The sequence below is a fragment of the Pleurodeles waltl genome, chromosome 6, assembly GCF_031143425.1.
Source record: "Pleurodeles waltl isolate 20211129_DDA chromosome 6, aPleWal1.hap1.20221129, whole genome shotgun sequence".
Lineage (NCBI taxonomy): Eukaryota > Metazoa > Chordata > Amphibia > Caudata > Salamandridae > Pleurodeles > Pleurodeles waltl.
The window spans coordinates 1,700,349,566-1,700,370,579 of record NC_090445.1 but is presented as its reverse complement, the minus strand read 5'-3'; positions in this window follow the sequence as shown (position 1 = coordinate 1,700,370,579).

Sequence of the window (21,014 nt, the reverse complement as noted above, 5' to 3'; positions counted from 1 at the left end):
CCCTTGGGTACAGATTGCCTGATACCTATGACTTCAGCTAGAAGCTGCGTCTTCCAGTAGTTGGCATGCAAGCACCTCTACTTTAAAGCAACAGACTCTTTAATAAACTTGTGTGTTGCTCATCGTTCCTCATGCCAAGGCCGGTGAATTCTGTAGACGTTACACGTGTACAGCTAAGCTGACGATACATTGATATTGGAACAGCTCTTAAAGGGTAAAAGTCGAAGATGCGAGAAGGGCCTGTTAGATAATGGCCCCTGGTTAATGCACTCTAAACCTAAATAGTCACCTGTGGATTATAGCTAAACTCGTGGCCCCCAGTCTTCAACCTAGAAAGCATGGGAACGTGCCACCCCCCCCCCCCATACATACTAGTAGTTTGAAAGGGCCTTATGTAGTCCTTGAGCAATAGACTTCCTCCTAGGAGCAATTGTTGGTTTGAAAAGTACCCCAAGCAGTCACTCTTAATGCTTGGGAGAAATCTAAGCCCTTGGTGCTAACAAAGCAGGCCTATACACTACCTCAGCAGGTGGAACTTGCACCCTGCATACCAGTGCAAGAGAGGTGCTACTCAGTGTGAGGGAACACAACTGTTCTTGTTCTCTGGTACCGTTGATATATCTGAAGCCAGTCCCACTCTCCTTCCTAGCCTAAAAGAGGACATTGGGGTGGAAGGGTGGGTACTGGCAAACGTAATTAAGTTTGCTTTACACCTCTCAAGCATCCATGTAATAATGCTGGGGAGGGTGAGAATAAAAAATGTTTGGTGTGTAGCTGTAGATACACATGCTTTGTAGAAGTCTGCCATCTAGTTTTGGGCTCAGAGCGTTAAGTTATTTGAAGAATATCTGAGTCACAGGATCTTGTGACTCCTCTGTGATACTGCACATTGGCATCAAGTCATCCCCTCCCTCTGCTGTCTGGTTCGGCCGCGTTTCCTCTTGCTCCGGTGGATCTCAGTTTGGTACTTCTGGACTTAATTCAAATTTTCCTATAAACATCAGTATAGTTTGGAATGGATTTTCTAGTCTGATTTTTAATTGAGTCGATTTCACGCCCTTTAGGGTGACCTTTCCCTTCTTGGGATTACTTTGATGTCAGGCAGATGGCACAAACTGTTTCGATTCTGTTCTCTACGCCATGCCAAATTTTCATACACTGACCATCATTTGGTGTGCAATCTGTGCCTGTCTCCAGATCAGAGAAGAGACTTGTAAGGAAATGGCTCTAGAGAGAGTTTTAGATTCTTAAAAAGTATTCCAGCTTTTAGAGAAATATCTACTGCAGAAGAGGCAGTGGTGGAGCTCAACCTCGCACCTTACCTGCATCTTAGGATGTCGGAGTTAAGGACTCTGCAGAATCAAAAAACTGGATCAAGCCCTACCAAAGAACAGCTCCAGGAGCTCTTGACAAAGTTTGCTAGAGACAACCCCTCTGAAGATATCCTTACAGAGGATGAAGCTAGTGAAGTGGAGGACAATTTCCCCCCTCCACTCCTAGTTAAGGAGACCAGGGTTCCTCCAACCCTGACTCCACAAGTGATAGAGATGTTGCTTCTCCCACGGGAGTCCAACAGCTCAGGAAGCATTGAGGGCAGCCTCAATGAAGATGACCTCCTGTTAGCCAGGAAGGCCAAAAGATTGGCTTTGAAGAAGCAGCTCCTAGCCATAGAAAGGGAAAGAAAAGAGGTTTAGCTCCCATCAATTGTGGCAGCAACTTAAATAGGGTCAGAGAGAGTACTGACATCCTAAAAATCCCCAAAGGGATTGTAACCAAATATGAAGATCGTGAAATCACCAAATGGTTCACAGCTTTTGAGAGGGCTTGTGCAACCAGGAAAGTAAACATATCTCACTGGGGAGCTCTCCTTTGGGAAATGTTCACTGGAAAGTGTAGGGATAGACTCCTCACACTCTCTGGAAAAGATGCAGAATCCTATGACCTCATGAAGGCTACCCTGATTGAGGGCTTTGGATTCTCCACTGAGGAGTACAGGATTGGGTTCAGGGGGCTCAAAAATTCAGACTTGGGTTGATTTTGTAGACTTCTCAGTGAAAACACTGGATGGTTGGGTAACTGGAAATGAAGTGCATGACTATGTTGGGCTTTATAATTTGTTTATGAAAGAACACGTTTTAAGTAACTGCTTCAATGAAAAGTTGCATCGGTATCTGGTAGACCTAGGTCCAATTTCTCCCCAAGAATTGGGAAAGAAGGCAGACCACTGGGTCAAGACTAGGGTAACCAAAACTTCCACGGGGGGTGACCAAAATAAAGGGGTTACAAAGCCTCCCCAGGAGAAAGTGGGGGACACTAGATACAAAGATAGGGTCCTCTGTAGGCCTGACAAAAACCAGACCAAGACACAACCCAAAACAAAGGCGGGTACCATGGTAAGAACTGGGATGCCACTAAGGCATGGTTCCAAAACTATAGACAGGGCACCACACCAAGGACACTTCTTGTCCCAAAAACAAACCACCTAGCAAAATCCTAGGGGTGACCAGTGTAGCCATTGGGGACGACAACTCAGGGATTGTCTTCATAGCCTTCAACTGGAAAAAGGGCCCAACAGGTGAGTTGGAGATTCCAGAGGGAAGTAGACACTTCCACCACCTACTGGTGAATGGAATCCCAGCCACTGCCCTGAGACACTTGTGCCAGTCACACTATTGTGCAGGACAGGCTGGTGTTCTCCAACCAGTACATCCCAGGTGAGACTGCCAGAGTAAGAGTTAGCCCAGACAGGGTCACTGATAGTCCTGTGCCTTTTGTGTCCATAGAAGTGGATGGGACTTTTAGCTGGAGAAGAGTGGTAGTCAGTACAGACCTCCCCCCTTGCTTGTCTCCTTGGAAATGACTACCCAGAGGTTAGTCAGAGCCCAAGAGAGGAAGTGGTCCTGTGCCAGTCCTCTCCCAAGGATTCTGGAGGTGCTACCCCTGCAGTAACTGCAAGAAGGCCCAGAAGAAAAAGAAAACAGTGTAGGAAAGGTGGACAACCTTTAGCCAAGGTTCCAGCAAGCCAAGGAGATTCTGCTCCAGTAGGGGAGAACTCCAAAAGTGGGGCACTGGTAAAGTCCAACCTGACCCACAAGAAGTCCTGGCTAGTCAGGCAACAGTTAAACCTGAGTGGGTGGCTCCTCAGTTAACAGAAGAAAGAGTGGAAGGAGGGTTTTTACTACAAGATGAATACTGGGAAGTTTGGTATCAAACTTCTCAGAATAATAAACCCACACTGATGCCAGTGTTGGATTTATTAAAAAATGCACATAGATGGCATCTTAGAGATGCCCCCTGTATTTTACCCAATTCAGTGCAGGACTGGCTGGTCTGTGCCAGCCTGCTGCTGAGAGACGAGTTTCTGACCCCATGTAGTGAGGGCCTTTGTGCTCTCTGAGGACAGAAACAAAAGCCTGTTCTGGGTGGAGGTGCTTCACACCTCCCCCTGCAGGAACTGTAACACCTAACAGTGAGCCTCAAACGCTCGGGCTTCGTGTTACAATGCCCCAGGGCACTCCAGCTAGTGGAGATGGCCGCCCCCCTGGACACAGACCCCACTTTTGGCGGCAAGTCCAGGGGAGATAATGAGAAAAACAAGGAGGAGTCACCCACCAGTCAGGACTGCCCCTAAGGTGTCTTGAGCTGAGGTGACCACTGCATATATATATATATATATATATATATATATATATATATATATATATATATGTTCGATGGCATGTGTAGCTGCAAATACACATGCTGTGCACATCCCGTCATCTGGTGTTGGGCTCGGAGTGTTACACGTTGTTTTTCTTCGAAGAAGTCTTTTCGAGTCACAAGATCGAGGGACTCCTCCCATTTCGACTCCATTGCGCATGGGCGTCGACTCCATCTTAAATTGTTTTTTTTTCGCCATCGGGTTCGGGCGTGTTCCTTTTCGTTCGCTCAGTGTTTCGGGTCGGAAAGTTAGTTAGAATCTCGGAAAAATCGTCGGTATTGTTTGCGTTCGGTATCAGGTTAGTTACAACAGATCGACACCGACTTTTGAAGAGCTCCGGTGGCCCTTCGGGGTTTTTTCGATACCCTGTCGGGGCCTGGTCGGCCTGGCCACGTGTCTCTTCAAGGCTGATGGAACGGACCCCATTCCGCTTCTGCCCAAAATGCCATAATTAGTATCCGTATACAGATCAGCATCTGGTCTGTAACTTGTGTCTGTCTCCAGAGCACAAGGAGGATACCTGTGAAGCCTGTCGAGCGTTTCGGTCCAGGAAAACACTAAGACCGAAGAGCAAGAAGACTGCAAATGGCGTTGGCAGGACAAGGGCGTTTCGAGGAGGAGGAAGAAACCTTCTCCATCCAGGAATCGGACTCGGATGAGATCGATCCCGAAGAGACGCCGAAAACCGTGAGTAAGACGTCGAAACACAAGGCTCACGAAAAGACCACAAAAGCCCAGGGGACGCCACCGCCAACAGGCCATGGCGTAACCCGAAAAATAGGTGACCGATCATCGGCACAGAAAAAGGGCACGCTGGTGTCTAAGTCATCCGACTCCGGTCGAGATACCGGCACACAGCAATCTCGGGCCCGAGACAGCGGCTCCGAGCAAATTCGGCACAGAGACAGCGGCACCAAAATGAGTCGGCACCGAGATACAACAACACCGAAAGCAAAAAAGGTTTCGTCTGAACCGAAAAAAGTAGCCGAAAAGGTTTCGATACCGAAACAACCGGCCTCGGAACCGAAATCAAGTTCCTACACAGAGGAACAAGGACTGTCCTCACAAATTAAAATACATAGATTTGGACAGGAATTGGAGACAATGGAGCCAGACTACACCCAAAGAAGGCTCCACATAAAAAAAGAAACAGGGAAGATCAGCACTCTCCCTCCTATTAGAATGAAACGCAAACTTGCATTCCAGGAGAAAGACAAGCAGCCACAGGCAAAGGTGGCAAAACAAGTAAGCCCATCACCGTCTCCACAACGCTCGCCGCAAACATCACCGGTAGCTAATCCACCTATGATGCAATCCCTGACCCATACAGGGATGAGTCAAGACGACCCTGACGCGTGGGACCTTTATGACGCACCAGTGTCAGATAATAGTCCTGACTGTTATCCGGCTAGACCTTCGCCACCAGAGGATAGTACAGCCTACGCACAGGTGGTGTCCAGAGCAGCGGCATTTCATAATGTCAGCCTGCATGCAGAGCCCATCGAAGAGGACTTTTTATTTAACACACTTGTCGACACACAGCCAGTACCAGAGTCTTCCCATGCTACCCGGAATGCTAAAACACTCCAAACAAGTGTTTGACGAGCCTGTAAAAGGAAGGGCCATTACTCCAAGAGTGGAGAAAAAATATAAACCACCACCAACAGACCCCGTGTACATCACACAACAGCTAACACCGGACTCAGTTGTAGTAGGGGCAGCTCGCAAGAGAGCTAACTCACATACTTCAGGAGATGCACCACCTCCAGATAAAGAAAGTAGAAAATTTGACGCAGCAGGCAAAAGGGTGGCGGCACAGGCAGCAAACCAGTGGCGTATTGCAAATTCACAGGCTTTGTTGGCCAGATACGATAGGGCTCATTGGGACGAAATGCAACACTTCATAGAACATTTGCCCAAAAGAGTTCCAGAAGAGAGCACACCAGGTAGTAGAAGAAGGACAAAGTATCTCCAACACTCAGATACGGTCAGCAATGGATGCTGCAGACACAGCTGCTAGAACTGTCAACACAGCAGTGACAATAAGGAGACATGCATGGCTGCGTACATCAGGATTTAAACCAGAAATACAGCAAGCTGTGCTGAATATGCCATTTAACGGACAGCAGTTGTTTGGGCCGGAGGTGGACACTGCTATAGAAAAACTTTAAAAAGACACGGATACGGCCAAAGCCTTGGGCGCACTCTACTCCCCACAGAGCAGAGGCACATTTCGAAAAACACAGTTTCGAGGGGGGTTTCGAGGGCAAAGCACAGACCCCACAACCTTACAAACAAGGCCCACTTATCAAAGTCAATATCCGCGGGGAAATTTTCGGGGACAATATAGAGGGGGACAATTCCAAAAGAATAGAGGGAAGTTCCAAAGCCTAAAAGCTCCTCAAAACAAGCAGTGACTTCCAAGTCACAAATCCCCAACACATAACACCTGTGGGGGGGAGACTAAGCAATTTTTACAAACATTGGGAGGAAATAACAACAGACACCTGGGTACTAGCAATTATCCAGCATGGTTATTGCATAGAATTTCTCAGATTCCCTCCAAACGTTCCACCGAAAACACACAATGGGGGTGATTCCAACCGCCGCCCGCCAGGCTTGAACCGCCATTTGCCCGCCATGCGGCCAAAATACCGCTGCTCCCATTCCAACATTCCCGCTGGGCCGGCGGGCGCTAACCAAGTTAGCGCCCGCCGGCCCAGCGGGAATGAGGCCTGCACCACAGGAGCCGGCTCCGAATGGAGCCGGCGGTGTTGCGGCCGTGCGATGGGTGCAGTTGCACCCGTCGCGCTTTTCACTGTCTGCTAGGCAGACAGTGAAAAGCTGTCCGGGGCCCTGTTAGGGGACCCCTGCACTGCCCATGCCAGTGGCATGGGCAGTGCAGGGGCCCCCAGGACACCCCTTACCGCCAGCCTCTTCCTGGCGGTGACAACCGCCAGAAACAGGCTGGCGGTACGGGGGTCAGAATCCCCAGGGCAGCGCTGCCCTGGCGGATTCTCCCAGCCGGGGCAGAAACGGCGGAAAACCGCGGGGCGACCGCAGCTTTACCACCGCGGTCAGAATGGCATGTGAAGCACCGCCAGCCTGTTGGCGGTGCTTCCGTCATTCGTGACCGCCAGGGTCGGAATGACCCCCAATATGTCAAAACAACACATGGATCTTCTAGGACTAGAGGTCCAGGCATTGCTACAAAAAGGAGCAATAGAATTAGTACCAATTCAACAGAAAGGAACAGGAGTTTACTCTCTGTACGTTCTCATACCCAAAAAGGACAAAACACTGAGACCTATATTAGATCTCAGAACATTAAATACCTACATCAAATCAGACCACTTTCACATGGTGACATTACAAGACGTAATCCCACTCCTCAAACAACAAGACTACATGACAACACTAGACCTAAAGGATGCATATTTCCATATACCAATACATCCTTCACACAGAAAGTAACTAAGATTTGTATTCCAAGGGGTACATTACCAATTCAAGGTGTTGCCATTCAGAATAAGAACTGCGCCAAGAGTTTTCACAAAATGCCTGGCAGAAGTAGCTGCGCATATCAGAAGGCAGAAAATACATGTGTTCCCGTACCTGGACGATTGGTTAATCAAAACCAACACACTAGAACGGTGTGTTCGATGGCATCTGTCGCTGTAGATACGCATGTTCTGCAATAGCTCGCCATCTGGTGTTGGGCCGGAGTGTTACAAGTTGTTTTTCTTCGAAGAAGTGTTTCGAGTCACGGGACCGAGTGACTCCTCCTTTTGTCTCCATTGCGCATGGGCGTCGACTCCATCCTCGATTGTTTTTTTTCCGCCATCGGGTTCGGACGTGTTCCTGTCGCTCCGAGTTTCGGAACAGAAAAAATAGTTAATTTCGGAAGATTTTCGTCGGTATTGTTGCGTTCGGGATCGGCATACTTACATTCAACACCGCATCGAAGATCGAAGAGCTCCGGTGCCCTTCGGGGTAATTTTTCGATCCTCCGTCGGGGCCTGGTCGGCCCGACCGCGTGCTGAAGAACGCCGATGGAACGGACCCCGTTCCGTTTCTGCCCCAAATGCCACAATAAATACCCCTACACAGACCAACACTTGGTCTGCAACCTGTGCCTGTCACCTGAGCACAGCGAAGACACCTGCGAGGCCTGTCGTGCGTTCCGGTCCCGAAAAACACTCCGAGACCGTCGAGCCAGAAGACTTCAAATGGCGTCCGCACCGACAGCCCGACGGGAGTTCGAGGAACAGGAAGAGGAAGGTACCTTCTCGATCCAAGACTCAGACTCCGAAGGATTCGACGATACACAAACCGTGAGTAAGACGTCGAAAACCACACAAAGAAACATTTACAAGGCCCAGGGGACGCCACTGCCACCAGGCCATGGCTCAACCCATAAAATCGGTGACCGACCGTCGGCACCGAAAAAGGCCCAAACAGTGCCGAGATCGTCCGACTCCGGTCGAGACACCGGCACGCAGCCTTCTCGGGACCGAGAAAGTGCTGGAGACAAGCCTCGACACCGAGATGCCGGTGTGGACACGGCTCGACGCCGAGACAGCGGCACCGAAACAGATCGACGCCGAGAGGTTTCGGCCCCGAAAAGGAAAAAAGTCACCTCGGAGCCGAAAAAACACGCAGACAAAGTTTCGACGCCGAAACAAACTGCAAGCGACCCAGCTTCAGGCTCTTATACAGAAGAGCACTCGCTAACCTCCCAAATGCAGAAGCATAGGTTTGAGGAAGAGCTACAAGCAACTGATGCGGACCATACGCAAAAGCGTATCTTCATTCAGCAGGGGACAGGAAAAATAAGCACCCTTCCCCCCATTAGGAGAAAGAGAAGGTTGGAGTTCCAGACGGAACAAGCACCACAACCAAAAGTGGTGAAAAGAGTTACACCACCACCCTCTCCTCCGCCCGTGATTAACGTTTCACCAGCACAAACGCCATCACACTCCCCAGCTCACACCACCATGAGCCAGGGTGACCAAGACCAGGACGCATGGGACCTATACGACGCCCCAGTGTCAGATAACAGCCCAGAGGCATACCCTACAAAACCATCTCCACCAGAAGACAGCACCGCGTACTCTCAGGTGGTGGCTAGAGCGGCACAATTTCACAACGTAAGCCTCCACTCAGAACAGGTCGAGGATGATTTCTTGTTCAACACACTCTCCTCCACCCACAGCTCCTACCAAAGCCTGCCTATGCTCCCTGGTATGCTCCGGCACGCAAAAGACATATTTAAGGACCCGGTCAAAAGTAGGGCAATCACACCAAGGGTGGAAAAAAAGTATAAGCCGCCTCCTACAGACCCGGCTTTCATCACAACACAGCTGCCACCAGACTCTGTTGTTGTAGGAGCAGCTAGGAAAAGGGCCAACTCTCACACATCTGGAGATGCACCACCCCCAGATAAAGAAAGCCGCAAGTTTGATGCAGCTGGTAAAAGAGTCGCAGCACAAGCTGCAAACCAGTGGCGCATCGCGAACTCCCAGGCACTACTTGCGCGCTATGACAGAGCCCACTGGGACGAGATGCAACATCTCATTGAACATCTGCCCAAAGACTTCCAAAATAGGGCAAAACAAGTGGTTGAGGAGGGACAGGCCATCTCCAACAACCAGATCCGCTCCTCCATGGACGCTGCAGATACAGCTGCACGGACAATTAATACATCTGTAACTATCAGAAGGCATGCATGGCTCCGAACGTCTGGATTTAAACCAGAGATCCAACAAGCAGTTCTCAATATGCCTTTTAATGAAAAAGAACTGTTCGGTCCAGAAGTGGACACAGCGATTGAGAAACTCAAAAAAGATACGGACACTGCCAAAGCCATGGGCGCACTCTACTCCCCGCAGAGCAGAGGGAATTACAGCTCATTCCGTAAAACGCCCTTTCGAGGGGGGTTTCGGGGTCAAAGCACACAAGCCAACACCTCACAAGCCACACCGTCCAGTTACCAAGGACAGTATAGAGGAGGTTTTCGGGGACAATATAGAGGAGGGCAATTCCCTAGAAATAGAGGAAGATTCCAAAGCCCCAAAACCCCTACTACTAAACAGTGACTCACATGTCACTCACCCCCTCCACACAACACCAGTGGGGGGACGAATAGGTCATTATTACAGAGCATGGGAGAAAATCACTACAGACACTTGGGTTCTAGCAATTATCCAACATGGTTACTGCATAGAATTTCTACAGTTCCCTCCAAACATACCACCAAAAGCACAAAATTTAACAACACACCATTCCAATCTCCTAGAGATAGAAGTGCAGGCACTATTGCAAAAGAATGCAATCGAATTAGTGCCAAACACACAAATAAACACAGGAGTTTACTCACTGTACTTTCTGATACCAAAGAAGGACAAAACACTGAGACCAATCCTAGACCTCAGAGTAGTCAACACTTTCATCAAATCAGACCACTTCCACATGGTCACACTACAAGAAGTATTGCCATTGCTAAAGCTGCACGACTACATGGCAACTTTAGACCTCAAGGATGCTTATTTCCATATACCAATTCACCCATCGCACAGGAAATACCTAAGGTTTGTATTCAAAGGAATACATTACCAATTCAAGGTACTGCCTTTCGGATTAACAACCGCACCAAGAGTCTTTACCAAATGTCTAGCGGTAGTCGCTGCACACATCAGAAGGCAGCAAATACATGTGTTCCCATATCTAGACGACTGGCTAATCAAGGCCCATTCGTTAATAGAGTGCTCAAATCACACAAATCATATCATACAAACCCTCTTCAAACTAGGGTTCACCGTCAATTTCACAAAATCCAAAATTCGGCCACGCAAGGTACAACAATACCTGGGAGCCATAATAGACACATCAAAAGGAGTAGCCACTCCAAGTCCACAAAGAATTCAAAATTTCAACACCATCATACAACGCATGTATCCAACACAAAAGATACAAGCAAAGATGGTATTACAACTCCTAGGCATGATGTCATCATGCATAGCCATTGTCCCAAACGCAAGACTGCACATGAGGCCCTTACAACAATGCCTAGCATCACAGTGGTCTCAAGCACAGGGTCACCTTCTAGATCTGGTGTTAATAGACCGCCAAACTTACCTCTCGCTTCTGTGGTGGAACAACATAAATTTAAACAAGGGGCGGCCTTTCCAAGACCCAGTGCCACAATACGTAATAACAACAGATGCTTCCATGACAGGGTGGGGAGCACACCTCGATCAACACAGCATACAAGGACAATGGAACGTACATCAAACAAAACTGCATATCAATCACCTAGAACTTCTTGCAGTTTTTCAAGCACTAAAAGCTTTCCAACCAATAATAGTTCACAAATACATTCTCGTCAAAACAGACAACATGACAACAATGTATTATCTAAACAAGCAGGGAGGGACGCACTCCACGCAGTTAAGCATGTTAGCACAAAAAATTTGGCATTGGGCAATTCACAACCAAATTCGCCTAATTGCACAGTTTATACCAGGGATACAAAATCAACTCGCAGACAATCTCTCTCGAGATCACCAACAGGTCCACGAATGGGAAATTCACCCCCAAATACTGAACACTTATTTCAAACTCTGGGGAACACCTCAGATAGACTTGTTTGCGACAAGGGAGAACGCAAAATGCCAAAACTTCGCATCCAGATACCCACACAAACAATCCCAAGGCAATGCCCTATGGATGAACTGGTCAGGGATATTTGCTTACGCTTTTCCTCCTCTCCCTCTCCTTCCTTACCTGGTAAACAAACTCACTCAAAGCAAACTCAAACTCATATTGATAGCACCAACTTGGGCAAGGCAACCCTGGTACACAACGCTGCTAGACCTATCAGTGGTACCCTGCATCAAATTGCCCAACAGGCCAGATCTGTTGACACAGCACAACCAAAGGATCAGACACCCAGATCCAGCATCGCTGAATCTAGCAATCTGGCTCCTGAAATCCTAGAATTCGGGCACTTACAACTTACCCAAGAATGTATGGAAGTCATAAAACAAGCAAGAAGGCCATCCACCAGGCACTGCTATGCAAGTAAATGGAAGAGGTTTGTTTGCTACTGCCATATTAATCAAATACAACCATTACACACAACTCCAGAACATGTAGTGGGTTACTTGCTTCACTTACAAAAATCTAACCTAGCTTTCTCTTCCATTAAGATTCACCTTGCAGCAATATCTGCATACCTGCAGACTACCTATTCAACTTCCCTATATAAAATACCAGTCATTAAAGCATTCATGGAGGGCCTTAGGGGAATTATACCACCAAGAACACTACCTGTTCCTTCATGGAACCTAAATGTTGTCCTAACTAGACTTATGGGTCCACCTTTTGAACCCATGCACTCCTGCGACATACAGTTCCTAACCTGGAAGGTGGCATTTCTCATCGCCATTACTTCCCTGAGAAGAGTAAGCGAGATTCAGGCGTTTACTATACAGGAACCTTTTATACAACTACACAAAAATAAAGTCGTCCTAAGGACCAATCCTAAATTTTTGCCAAAGGTTATTTCACCGTTCCATCTAAATCAAACAGTGGAACTTCCGGTGTTCTTTCCACAGCCAGATACCGTAGCTGAAAGGGCACTACATACATTAGATGTCAAAAGAGCATTAATGTATTACATTGACAGAACAAAGAACATCAGAAAGACTAAACAACTCTTTATTGCATTTCAAAAACCTCATGCAGGAAACCCAATTTCAAAACAAGGTATAGCCAGATGGATAGTTAAATGCATCCAAATCTGCTACCTTAAAGCTAAACGACAGCTGCCCATTACACCAAGGGCACACTCAACCAGAAAGAAAGGTGCTACCATGGCCTTTCTAGGAAACATCCCAATGCAAGAAATATGTAAGGCAGCCACATGGTCTACGCCTCACACATTCACCAAGCACTACTGTGTAGACGTGTTATCCGCACAACAAGCCACAGTAGGTCAAGCTGTATTAAGGACATTATTTCAGACTACTTCCACTCCTACAGGCTGATCCACCGCTTTTGGGGAAATAACTGCTTACTAGTCTATTGCAGAACATGCGTATCTACAGCGACAGATGCCATCGAACTGAAAATGTCACTTACCCAGTGTACATCTGTTCGTGGCATCAGTCGCAGTAGATTCGCATGTGCCCACCCGCCTCCCCGGGAGCCTGTAGCAGTTTGGAAGTTACCTTCAATTATTTATATATGTATCATCTCAACCTTAAATAAGTGCATACTTAGTCACTCCATTGCATGGGCACTATTACTACAATTCAACTCCTACCTCACCCTCTGCGGGGAAAAACAATCGAGGATGGAGTCGACGCCCATGCGCAATGGAGACAAAAGGAGGAGTCACTCGGTCCCGTGACTCGAAACACTTCTTCGAAGAAAAACAACTTGTAACACTCCGGCCCAACACCAGATGGCGAGCTATTGCAGAACATGCGAATCTACTGCGACTGATGCCACGAACAGATGTACACTGGGTAAGTGACATTTTCATTACAACACACAAAGTACATCATAGAAACCCTACACAAACTAGGTTTCTCAATCAACTACACAAAGTCACACCTTCAGCCGTGTCAGACACAGCAATACTTCGGGGCAACAATCGACACAGCAAAAGCGATTGCCACTCCAAGTCCACAAAGAGTACAAGCATTTCGCAATGTAATACAGGTCATGTATCCAAACCAAAGAATACAAGTCAAAATAGTAATGAAACTACTAGGCATGATGTCCTCATGCATAGCCATTGTCCCAAACGCCAGAGTGCACATGCGCCCTTACAGCAGTGCCTAGCATCACAATGGTCACAGGCACAGGGTCAACTTCTAGATCTAGTGTTGATAGACCGCCAAACATACACCTCGATTCAATGGTGGAACAATATAAATTTAAACCAAGGCCGGCCTTTTCAAGACCCAGTGCCTCAATACGTAATGACTACAGATGCCTCCATGATAGGGTGGGGAGCACACCTCAATCAACACAGCATTCAGGGACAATGGGACTCTCGGCAAAAACAGTTTCACATAAATCACTTAGAACTATTGGCAGTATTTCTAGCGTTAAAAGCATTTCAACCAATAATAAGCCACAAACACATTCTTGTCAAAACAGACAACATGACAACAATGTATTACCTAAACAAACGGGAGGAACACACTCAACAAAGTTGTGTCTCCTGACACAGAAAATATGGCATTGGGCGATACACAACCACATTCACCTAATAGCACAGTTCATTCCAGGGATACAGAATCAATTAGCAGATAATCTCTCTTGGGATCACCAACAGATCCACGAATGGGAGATTCACCCCCAAGTACTACACACTTACTTCCAAAATTGGGGAACACCACAAATAGACCTGTTTGCAACAAAAGAAAACGCAAAATGCCAAAACTTCGCATCCAGGTACCCACAAGATCAGTCTCTGGGCAATGCGTTATGGATGAGTTGGTCAGGGATATTTGCATACGCTTTTCCCCCTCTCGCACTCCTTCCATATCTAGTAAACAAGTTGAGTCAAAACAAATTCAAACTCATACTCATAGCACCAACTTGGGCAAGACAACCTTGGTACACAACACTACTAGACCTCTCAGTAGTGCCTCGTATCAAACTACCAAACAGACCAGATCTGTTAACTCAACACAATCAACAGATCAGACACCCCAATCCAGCATCGCTGAATCTAGCAATTTGGCTCCTGAAGTCTTAGAGTTCGGACACTTAGACCATACACAGGAATGTATGGAAGTCATAAAACAAGTTAGAAAACCAACCACTAGACATTGCTATGCAAATAAGTGGAAAATGTTTGTTTATTATTGCCATAATAATCAAATTCAACCCTTACACGCATCTGCTACAGACATCGTAAGCTACTTGCTACATTTGCAAAAGTCAAAACTAGCTTTTTCATCCATTAAGATACATCTTACCGCAATTTCAGCTTACCTGCAAATTACCCATTCAGCTTCACTGTTTAGGATACCAGTCATAAAAGCCTTTATGGAAGGCCTAAAAAGAATTATACCACCAAGAACACCACCAGTTCCTTCATGGAACCTCAACATTGTCTTAACACGACTCATGGGGCCACCATTTGAACCCATGCACTCATGTGAAATGCAATATTTAACATGGAAAGTTGCATTTCTAATTGCCATCACATCTCTAAGAAGAGTCAGTGAAATCCAAGCATTTACCATACAAGAACCATTTATTCAAATAGACAAGCATAAAGTAGTTCTACGGACAAATCCAAAAATTTTACCAAAAGTCATATCACCGTTCCACTTGAATCAAACAATAGAACTACCAGTGTTCTTCCCACAGCCAGATTCTATAGCTGAGAGAGCACTACATACATTAGACATCAAAAGAGCGTTAATGTACTACATTGACAGAACAAAACAAATTCGGAAAACAAAACAATTATTTGTTGCTTTCCAAAAACCTCATACAGGAAATCCAGTTTCAAAACAAGGCATTGCTAGGTGGATAGTTAAATGCATTCAAACCTGTTATCTCAAAGCAAAAAGAGAACTGCCTATTACACCGAGGGCACACTGAACTAGAAAGAAAGGTGCTACCATGGCCTTTCTAGGAAACATTCCAATGACTGAAATTTGTAAGGCAGCCACATGATCTACGCCTCATACATTTACCAAACACTACTGTGTAGATGTGTTAACAGCACAACAAGCCACAGTAGGACAAGCAGTACTACGAACTTTGTTTCAAACAACTTCAACTCCTATAGGCTGAACCACCGCTTTTGGGGAGATAACTGCTTATAGTCTATGCAAAGCATGTGTATCTGCAGCTACACATGCCATCGAACGGAAAATGTCACTTACCCAGTGTAAATCTGTTCGTGGCATGAGACGCTGCAGATTCACATGCACCCACCCACCTCCCCGGGAGCCTGTAGCCGTTTCGAAGTTGATCTTGAACATTTGTAAATATATCACTACATCATGTACATACATGTTTACTCCATTTCATGGGCACTATTACTATAATACACAACTCCTACCTCACCCTCTTCGGGGAAAACAATCTAAGATGGAGTCGACGCCCATGCGCAATGGAGCCGAAAGGGGAGGAGTCCCTCGATCTCGTGACTCGAAAGACTTCTTCGAAGAAAACAACTTGTAACACTCCGAGCCCAACACTAGATGGCGGGATGTGCAAAGCATGTGAATCTGCAGGGTCTCATGCCACGAACAGATGTACACTGGGTAAGTGACATTTTCCATATATATATATATATATATAAAACCAGGTGATAATTAGGGCAGCTGCGTACCATAATGATCAGCTGAACACAGATCCTATTGCAGAGGATTTCTTGTTAAATACACTAACATCTACACATAGAGTACCAATGTCTCCCTATGCTTCCAGACATGCTGGTGTTGGAAAGTTCAGGAATCTGAGGTGAGCCACAAACTTCCTTTTACCCAGCGTTTACCCAAGTCTCCCAATAAAAATGGTACCTCGCTTGTGGGGGTAGGCCTACTGCCCGCGACAGGAAATGCCCCAAAACGCAATGTGGATACATCAAAATGATTTATTTCTAAACTGCCTGTTTTTGCGGGGGGTACCTGCATTTTTGGTCCCAGATGCGGCAGTCAGCTAGGGAAACCAACCAAACCCAGGCATTTTTGAGAACTAGACACTGTGGAGTCCAGGGATGTGTGGATTGCGTGGATCCCCCAACATTTTCTTACCCAGACTCCTCAGCAAACCTCAAATTTAGCTAAAAACAAATAAATCACATTTTCCACACTTTTCTTGGTAAAATCACCACACCAGACAAATTTCCTGCCAACCAATGTTCCCCTCGATCTGCTGATAAAAATGATAACTCACTTGTGTGGGTGGCCCAGGTGCCTGCAACAGGGAAGGGACAAAAACATGTAGAGATTGAGGGGATAGCACAGCAAGTTGATAAGCACATTTTTTTTAAAATACATTTTTAGGCTGACTCTGCTTTGGGGACCAACACAAGTGAAGTATCATTTTACTTGGGAGACTGAGGGGAAAGCTGGGTGGTAGGAAATTTGTGCCGGCGCGGTGAGGTTTGCAGAGGGGTCTAGGAAAATGTTGGGGGATCCACGTAAGCCATACCTCCCTGGACTTCACCGGGTGTGTAGTTTTCAAAAATGGCTGGGTTTGTATGTTTGCTTAGATGACCACCACACCCAGGACCAAAAACGCAGGTGTGCCCCCTCTCCCCCCTCCTCTGCAAAAACAGGTAGTTCTGTAATAGATCATTTTGATGTGTCAACGCATGCATTGTTAATATCTGAAAGGACAAAAAACTGAACCAATGACTCGCAGCTCGTGAGCTGTAAAGCCACGTCAAGGCACCAACCACTTTACAGTCCAGTCGCACATCTTTCGTACGTGACCTGCACAAGACCATTACGCCGCCAGCCGCAGGTCCAGCACATTACAACACTCAAAGCAACAGACAGCATCATTCATGGGGCCATCACTTTCATACGCCCACATACCTTACACAGCAATAACACCAGCTGACTGAGTCTGTGGACTGGCATTTGGCTAGCTGTGTCACTATTTACACCGCCAGCCAAGCGCCACTCCGTGCACACCACCATCACTTTTGTTTTGAACAAAAAAGCAAACACTAATTATAAGTAAGTAAAAAAAAGCTACAAACACAAAAGCTCTAACTTAATACATGACAGTAATGCCAAATGTGAAACTGAACAAAAATTAAAAAAACATATAGAACAGGCAGTTTACCCTCGCTGTAGTTCCCAACAATTCTTTTGGGTGTGGTAACTTCTGAAACAGCTGGCCACACACAGCACAGGCTTAGGACAATAAGGGCAGTACATACAAGTCTCCCTCTGGACATCCAGGCTTAGAAGGACAATAAGGGCAGTACATATGAGTCTCCCTCTGGATACCTCTTCGGGCACAGACTACAATTCTTAGTGGGAAAGTCTTTTTTGGGAGTGGGAGGAATGTGATCAGGAAAGTGGCGATCTTTCAATCTAGCCACATCCTCCACTGCTTCTCTAGGAACTCTTGCCTGTTCCACCACAACAAGGCTCTATCACAGACTACTGAAATTTAACAAATTTCATCCTTGACTCAGGGGAACAGTCCTTGAACAAAATAAAAGCATTAAAAGTTGCTAAATGGAAAAGATGAATTGCTAACTTCTTATACCAAATGTAAGACTTACGAACAGCAGTGTAAGGGTCCAGCCTCTGATCTACACCACTCATGTGCTTATTGTAGTCCAAAATGCACGCAGGTTTGCACACTTTGGCAAACTGACCCCAAACAGTCACAGGGGAAGTACTCTCATCATGGATAGTAGTTAGCATGTAGACATCCCTCCTGTCTGCAAATTTCGCAGCTAACAGCTCATCATTACACACACGCTCCCTTGGATAGCCTTTACGGTTAGAGCGGATTGTGCCACAAGCAACAGTGTCCACTCTGAACAATACCCTGAACAATTGCACTCCAGTGTAGAAGTTACCTAGGTTCAAATGGTGACCTTTGTTAAACAGTTGCCTACCAAGGTCCCACATAATTTACTCACTAACTCCAAAAGTGGGTGGACAATCAGGGGGGGTCAATACTGGAATCCCTACCACTGTAGACCCAGAAATTATAAACATAACTTGTACTACTTTCCGACAGCATATACATCTTAATGCTATACCGTGCCCTCTTGCTAGGAATGTACTGCCTAAAAAACAAACTGCCATTGAACAGGAGCAAAGTCTCATCTACAGATATTTCTTTCCCTGGAACATAAACCTCTAAAAACCGTTCTACAAAATGTTCAAGGGCAGACCTAATCTTAAAAAGACAGTCAAAATCAGGGTGATCTCGTGGCAAGGCTAAAGCATTATCAACAAAATGCAGCATCCAAAGTAGAAGCAAATACTGATTACAGGTCATGGTTGCAGGAAATATAGCCACTGCCATCAAGGGAGACCAAGAAGAAGCCAGTGACAGCTTCCTAATCAACCCCATCAAAAAAATCCAACCCAATAACTTTTTCATCTCTTCAAGATTTGTGGAAGTCCACTGGGTAGCTCTAGAGTTTGGCCTAAGTCTGGAACTGTTGTCTCTCAAATACTGCTCAGCATACAAGTTAGTCTGCTCAACAATCTCTTCAAAAAATACACTGTCCATTAATAACTGAAAGAAATTGATAGGCAAAATGTTTTCTGTATTGGCTCTACACCCTGGGAGACCAATAAAGGCAGGCAACTCTGGCTGCTCCATGTTTGGGGCAACCCAGAGTTCAGGTCTTCCACTGGGAAACCTTTCAGCCCCAGGATGCTGCACTATTGGCACATCATTGTCCTCCTAAAATAGGCCCTTCATCTGTACTCAGAGTGGCTTCCTCCTAAGAAGATTCTTCTTGGACAGAAAATTCACTGTCAGAATCTCACACTTCCTCCTCTGCCTCAGATGCAGAGTCAGTCTCATAATCATGGTCAGAAGATGGCTCAAAAAGCATACCAACAACCTGCTGAGCGGTCACCCTGCGGCTAGCCATGATCCGTTCTAAGAAAAGTAACTGGGCAAATGCCTAAAACAAGTAATAAACAAAGTGTGGCTTTATCACAAAGAGTTATGTACTCAAAAACTATACCACTGACTTGCTTGAAAAAGCTCGACTCAACAGCACAGACATAGCAATCACCAATTATATCCCACTAAAAAGAAAGAAAGAAAAATTAGACATAAGACAACATAAATATGATCTTGTACAACTCTAAGGACAATTTCACACACAATTCTGCGTTTAGTACACCACCTACAAAAATGTAATTCATGCATGGCAACAATACTCTTTCGGAGTAAATTGTTTTTTCTTACCTGAATCATGCAACTACGCAAACTACAGGTCAACCACTGCCAAAATCGCAAGGAGTCAGAGCAAACGAAGCAAAAGCTTTCAACTAGACCAAGAAGGAGAAATAAACCATTACAATCACAAACGCAAATACTTCACCATTTGACGAACACCCTGCCACCAAACATTTAGAAGTTTTTCCTGGTGTCTAATGGTTTCTGCTCCATGCTCCCTCCTCCCACCCCCAAGCTGGCAGATGGGCCTAGAAAAATAGGCCGATCTTTCCCAAAAGGGGGGGCAGTATTGGCCAACAGTTGTGTGCCCACTTGATTTAAAAAAAATGGATTAGCTAGATGGATAGTTAAGTCAATTCAAACTTGATATCTTAAAGCCAAAAGACAACTACCAGTAGCTCCTAAAGTACAATCTACCAAGAAAAAGGTGCTTCTATGGCCTTTTTAGGAAATATTTCAATGGCAGATATCTGTAAAGCAGCTACATGGTCTACACCACACATTTACTAAACACTACTGTGTAGATGTTTTACCTTGCCAACAAGCAAATGTTGGAGAGGCTGTACTTAGTACATTATTTAGTACATTATTTCAAACTACTCCAACAGGCTAGCCACTGCTTACTTAGGATGAGACTGCTTTACAGTCTGTGCAAAGCAAGTATATCTAAAACTACACATGCCATTGAATGGAAAATGTTACCTACCCAGTAGACATCGCTTTGTGGCATGTAGTGCTGTAGATTCACATGCGCACTCCCTCCTCCCCGGAAGCCTGTAGCACAACATATTGTAAATATGAACATACATTGCATGGACATCTTTCTCTTCCTATCTACTTATATATACACACATATAGACACTTTTTACTTGACCCTCCTGAGTGAAAACAATGTAACAAAGGACTTGATGCCCATGCACAGTATCACAGAGAGGAGGAGTCACTCGATCTCATGACTCGAAGATATTCTTTGAAGAAAAACAATTTGTAACACTCCGAGCCCAACACTAGATGGCGGACTTATGCCAAGCCTGTGAATCTACAGCACTACATGCCACAAACAGATGTCTACTGGGTAAGTAACATTTTCCTTCTAGCTTTTATAACAAGAATTTTCATTCTATTAAGGTCACAGGTGAGGAATATGCTTCTCTTTACTGCCAAAACCACAGCAGCCAATCAAAACATTTATAAACAAAACTACAAATCCTATTAGTATTAAACACACACCCCTTCATACACTACATTTCCAGTCCACCAATCATAGCTCCTTTGTGTCCACAAAATGGAGAAGCACCTTCCTGCTGCTTCTTTGCAAGGCAAGTCCAATCAGCAGCGAAGATAAGGAACAACAACTCCAAAGTCTGCAACAGAA